This window comes from Dasypus novemcinctus, chromosome 24, assembly GCF_030445035.2.
Source record: "Dasypus novemcinctus isolate mDasNov1 chromosome 24, mDasNov1.1.hap2, whole genome shotgun sequence".
Classification (NCBI taxonomy): Eukaryota; Metazoa; Chordata; class Mammalia; order Cingulata; family Dasypodidae; genus Dasypus; species Dasypus novemcinctus.
The window spans coordinates 57,452,065-57,458,129 of NC_080696.1; the positions used below are offsets into that span (position 1 = coordinate 57,452,065).

Genomic DNA, 6,065 nt, shown 5'->3' on the forward strand with positions numbered 1-6,065 from the left:
GTCCGTGGAACAAAAAAGTTTAAGAATCCCTGCGTGTAAGCTGTGTTGCAGCAGATTGAAACAGTTCTATAATTTTTGTCTTGGCTACAAACTTCTATAACTTGGCAAAATTTAAAAGAAAACCTGACAGGAAAGTGTAGATTTCTGTTTGGTGTAAAGTTTGGGGAGCTCTTTTTTTAAAATTTTTAAAATTTTTTATTTATTTCTCTCCCCTGCCTCCCTCTCCCCCAGGTGTCTGTTCTCTGTGTCCATTCGCTGTGTGTTCTTCTGTGACCGCTTCTATCCTTACCAGTGGCACTGGGAATCTGTATCTCTTTTTGTTGCATCATCTTGTTGTGTCAGCTCTCCGTGTGTGCAGCACCATTCCTGGCAGGTTGCTCTTCCTTTTGCACGGGGCGGCTCTCCTTACGGGGTGCATTCCTTGCATGTGGGACTCCCCTATGCGGGGGACACCCCTGCATGGCAGGGCACTCCTTGCGCGCATCAGCACTGCGCATGGGCCAGCTCCACACAGGTCAAGGAGGCCCGGGGTTTGAACCGCGGACCTCCCATGTGGAAGGCAGACGCCCTAACCACTGGGCCAAGTCCGCTTCCCAGAGGCGGAGCTCTTTCTATGAATAAATCGTTGACTATATATTGGACCATTAATATTAGCAATCATTTATCAAGCACTTACTATTATCATTATTTACCATTGTATTAAACGTTGTATATTCTTTTTTTTTCATTCTTATGTTATTAAAAATACGAAACACTTCACAAATTTGTGTGTCATCCTTGCGCAGGGACCATGCTAATCTTCTCTGTATTGTTCGAATTTTATTATCTGTGCTGCAGAAGCGAGCACTATATATTCTTTATCTCATTTATTCCTGACTCCAACATCTGAAGGAGGTTTTATTGTTTTCCTCATATAACAAGACTTAGGGATGTTAGGTAAATTTTCCAAGTTTATACAGTGGCAGAGCCAAATTTTAGAGCTGGATGTGTTTGGTTTGAAAATTCAAGACTGCAGTCCCACCAGGAGAAGTGCCTTCACTTGGGTTTTCTCCATCTAAGCTTATTTCTTCAATGTGGCAGGTGGAGGCAAGCTTGAGCCTGGAGTTCTGGATCTCCTTACTTCTTAGATGTAACCGTTGGGTAATATCATCCTGCCCAACCAAGGAGGATTACTGGAGACAGCTTTCTTCTAATCCATTGGCTTTGCTCTTTTTCATGCAATTTCATGCAAGTGGCTTAGACTGCTGGAGAGGTGCAAGTAACAGAGAAGAAAGCTGGGTCAATGAGAAGCAGAAAATGACAGTGGCCCACCACAGGACCTCCTCTTACACCAGCCAACAAAATCTATGTCCTAGGCATTGAGAAAGGGATGACAGTGACAAAATGTCACCCACTGAGAAACTAGCAATTAATATCATCTTAAGTAAGCCAAGGCTGAAAACTGATTTGTGATGGTCATGTGAAGGTTTTCTAGTTTCCCTGATGGGGGCTTGTAGAGAAACTCTTGATCTAATGATCAAAATTGACCTAGAATTATGGTTCTGGAAGAAAGCATGAGACCAGATTTGGGGGAGGCAAATAAATGAAAGTACCTGTTTTCCAGGTTGGAATAATGATTCCTAACTCCTTAAGCTCTCTACACCTTCCCTTCTCCTTTTCAATTATTGGTTCATTTATTAATACCAAAAAAAATCCAAAACCCAAAAAACAAACAAACAAATCTCAATGAGCACCAACTATGTGCAGACATGTTTATAGGCGTGGGGAATAAGACGGAAAGCAAAACAGGAAAAGGTCTTGCCTACATGGTTCTTATAGTTGAATTAAACTATTCCACAAAGTCATTAGATTATCTCATTGATGCTTGCTGTGAAAAGAAATGTATATAGGGTGCAATGAGAAGATATCTGGGTGACACCTAAACTATCCATGTTGTCATATCAACACATCATCCCTTTTCACAGCTGGATAATATTCCATTGTGTGTTTATACTACATTTTGCTTATCCATTCACCTGTTGGTGGGTACTTGGGTTGCTTCCAACTTTTGGCAATTGTGAATAATGCAACTATGAACATCAGTATGTGAACATCTATTCAAATCCCAGCATTCAATTATTTATTCAAATCCCAGCATTCAATTATTTTGGGTATATACCTAGAAGAGGAATTTCTGGGTCATATGATAATTTTATATTTAACCTTATGAGTAACCTCCAAACTATTTTCCACAGCAGCTACATCAGTTTACATTACCACCAACAATGAATGAGCATTCCTATTTCTCCACATTCTCTCCAACACTTGTGATTTTTCATTTTTTTGATAGTAGCCATTCTAGTGGGCATGAAATGGTTTCAATGGCTAATGATGTTGAGCGTCTTCTCATGTGCTTATTGAACATTTGCATGACTTCTTTGAAGAAATGTCTATTCAAGGTTTTTACCAATTTTTTAATTGGTTTGCACTTGCTGTGTCTGTTCGTCTTCCTTGTTTTTTTTTTAGGAGGCATCAGGAGCCGAATCTGGGACCTCCAGTGTGGAAGGGAGGTGCCTAATCGCTTGATCCACCTTTGCTCCCTGTTGTGTCTCTCATTGTTTTTTCTTCCCACTTCTCTTGTTGCATCATCTTGTCACATCAGCCCACAGTCTTCTTTGTTGTGTCTCTCATTATGTTCCCTCTTCTTGTATTTTTGTTGTGTCAGCTTGCTGCACCTGCCTGTTGCATCAGCTCACTGTCTTCTTGAGGAGGCACTGGGATCTGAACTAGCGACCTCCCATGTGGTAGGTGAGAGCCCAGTTCCCTGAGCCACATCCACTCTCCCAACTTTGTTCTTTTTTCAAGATGGTGGTGACTCTTTGGAGCCCCTTGCCCTTCCATGCTAATTGGATAATTGGCTTTTCTATTTCCGCAAGGGTGGCTTTTGGGATTTTGATGAGGATTGCATTTAATCTGTAAATCAATTTGGGTAGAATTGACATCTTAATGATATTTACTCTTCCAATCCATAAACACAGAATATCTTTCCATTTATTTAGGTCTTCTTTGATTTCTTTTAGCAGTGTTTTATGGTTTTCCATGTACGTGTTCTTTACCTCCTTGGCTAAATTCATTCCTAGATATTTGAAGCAATTCTTTCAATGTCTGTTCAGGACTCACTGTTAAATATTTTAGATACTGAGTCACATTCTGCTGCATTCTGAAATAGTTAAGATGCTTTTGGTTGCAAATGAAGAAACCCAGCTGAACTAGTGAAGTAAGAAAGGGGAATTTATAACAAGGACACAGGCATATCTCATGTAGCCCAAGACCAGGAAGGCAGTTAGGTCTCATGAGGAACTGAAACCAGGAAATGGGAAGCTGAAAAGAACCCAGCCAGGCAAGACCCTTTGTTTTTCACCCCTGTTTCTGTTGGCATCTCTGCCTCATTCTTTTCTCTCTGTAGATTTATTTCCTCAGCTGTTCCATCCTCACAAAAACAAATGGCTTCCCACATGCCCCAAATATACCCATTACAGACCCAACCATTTAAAGAGGAAGATTAGCAGTCACCAAGGCCAGATTCAAATTCCTTGAAGAGAGACTCCAATTATTCTAGCATCTATTCTTTGTCCATTCAGTTATCAGCAGGAGGGCAGGATTATGGAGAACAAACATGGCTTCCAGGCACTCACCTCACTTGAGGCAGTGGACACAGGGGAGGGGTGTGATAACTGCTGTAAGCTGGGCTGATACCATAAAAAGTGAGTACCTTACTGTTTTAGTCAGCCACAGGGGTACTGATGCAAAGTACCAGAAATCTGTTGGCTTTTTTTGTAAAGGGTATTTATTTGGGATGAAAGCTTACAGTTACAAGACCCTAAAGAGTCCAACTCAAGATTACTTCCTTCCTTACCAAACTCTGCTGCCACGTGTTGAAGCAAGATGGCGGGTGACATCTGCAAGGGTTCTGCCTTCCTCTTCTCTTGTAAGGCTCTGTGGGTCCAGCTTCTTCCAATCTCAGCAGTAGGCTGCACAGAGGTTGCCTCTCTTCCCAGGGCTCTTTTCTTTTTGGGCTCAGCTGCTCTGGTCTCTTCACAAGGTCAGCTGTAAACTATCAGGTGAATGAATGGCTCATCTCTCTTCCTCTGCTGTGTCTATGGAGCTGTCTCTCTTCCTCCATATATTTTCTCTGTGTATCTAACTGCCATGTTTTTGATTGAGGGTCCATTTATATAACTACCAAGGGGGTGGGAAATCAACCCTGCACATTCTAATGATGTGGTCAAATCAAAGCCCTAATTTTGATTTAATAAAGTAAAAGTGAAACTTCTGAATTTAATACAATCAAAGGGGTATCGTGCCCAGAGGAACAGACAAGTTCACACGTATAATCAATATCTCTTTTTGGAATTTGTAAATATTATCAAACTGCCACATTCACGTTTATTTCTCCATGATTTGCTGAGAAGCAACAGAGATAGCAAGGCAGATTCTTCCACACGGAAGACCTTCAGAGCTTCCCAAAAGCTCTCTCGCCTCTTGTGGTCATCTTTTTCCTGGGAAACATCCCTTAATCCTTCACTCATTCCTCATTATGACATAGTTCCCAGACAACTCATCATTCTGGCTGCTCCTCCTTCTCCCCCTCAGCCCATTTGAGTTTGGCAATATCCCCATTAAGATTTGGAATTTGTCTCCATAACTGACCTCCATTTTCCAAATGTGGTCTGTCTAGCTCATATAATTTGTTTTCTTGCATTATCTTCCTTGGAGTCCATAAGACATATACTGACTAGCCTATGATCATTTGTTTGTTGGCAGCTATATACATCTGGCTCAAATTGAGCTTCTGGCCAGCTAGAAGCCCCAGATCTACTTCCCAGGAAGTGCTGTCTGGCCAACTTTCCCCATCCCTGGACTTAAATAGAAATTGATGCCAGATTCCACATCAATCCCTGGTAAATTTTTTCTTATTTCTTCCAACAATCCTTCATTTGAGGCTATAGAGATCACTGTGAATCTTACTCTCATCATGCTAAATTTTGTTTCCTAGATAGTTCATCTGTTGACATTAATTCTTTTATTTTTTTTGTGACACCAGGGGCTGGGGGTTGAACCCATGACCTCATGTGTACGAAGCTGGCGCTCAATCAGTGAGCCACATTGGCAACTCTGGGTTGGTATTTTCTTTTGTCTTGTTTGTTGTTTTTTTGTTTTTGTTTTTTTTAAGAGGCACCGGGAACCGAACCCGGAACCTCCCATATGGGAAGCAGGCACTCAACTGCTTAAGCACCATCTGCTCCCAGGCTACATTAGTTCTGAACCAAATGAATCAAAATGATGGCCAGAATAGATTAAAGACTGTGCCACATGGCATGCCACCTGACACCTCCTCAGTTGCCATGACTCTATTAATTGACATTAAATACATTGAAAATATGCAGCAAATAATTTATGGATCTACTATTCCTGAAACAGGAAAGATGGCTGCCCAAATTTCTCAAGTAGTTTTGATGTTTAATTTTTATAAGAGTGACAGAGGGAAAGTGGAATTGGCTCAATGGATAGAGCATCCGCCTACCACATGGGAGGTCCAGGGTTCAAACCCACGGCCTCTTGACCCATGTGGTGAGCTGGCCCACGCACAGTGCTGATGCGCGCAAAGAGTGCCGTGCCACGCAGGGGTGTCCCCCACGTAGGGGAGCTCCACGCACAAGGAGTGTACCTCGTAAGGAGAGCTGCCCAGCGTGAAAAAGTGCAGCCTGCCCTGGAGTGGCGCCACACACATGGAGAGCTGATGCAGCAAGATGACGCAACAAAAAGAGACACAGATTCCCAGTGCGGCTGACAAGAATACAAGTGGACACAGAACACACAGCGAATGGACACAGAGGCAGACAACTTGGGGGGGGGGGGCCAGGAAGGGGAGAGAAATAAATAAAAAATAAATCTTAAAGAAAAAAAAAAGAGTGAAAGAGATCTATTATGATGATAATCCAGGGCATCAAGAATACAGGAAAACCTCTGAAAATCTTTAATTTAGATGCATCATAATACATATCCTTGAGTAATTCCTTACTAGG

At 42.0% G+C, this 6,065-nt stretch overlaps 1 non-coding gene across 1 annotated transcript; it reads right to left on the minus strand.

Moving 5' to 3' along the window:
• Positions 1-740: 740 nt before the first annotated feature.
• On the minus strand, positions 741-847 carry LOC111765196 (U6 spliceosomal RNA). Its single transcript, XR_002797601.2, has one exon. It is a non-coding gene; the product is annotated as a U6 spliceosomal RNA (small nuclear RNA).
• Positions 848-6,065: the final 5,218 nt, after the last annotated feature.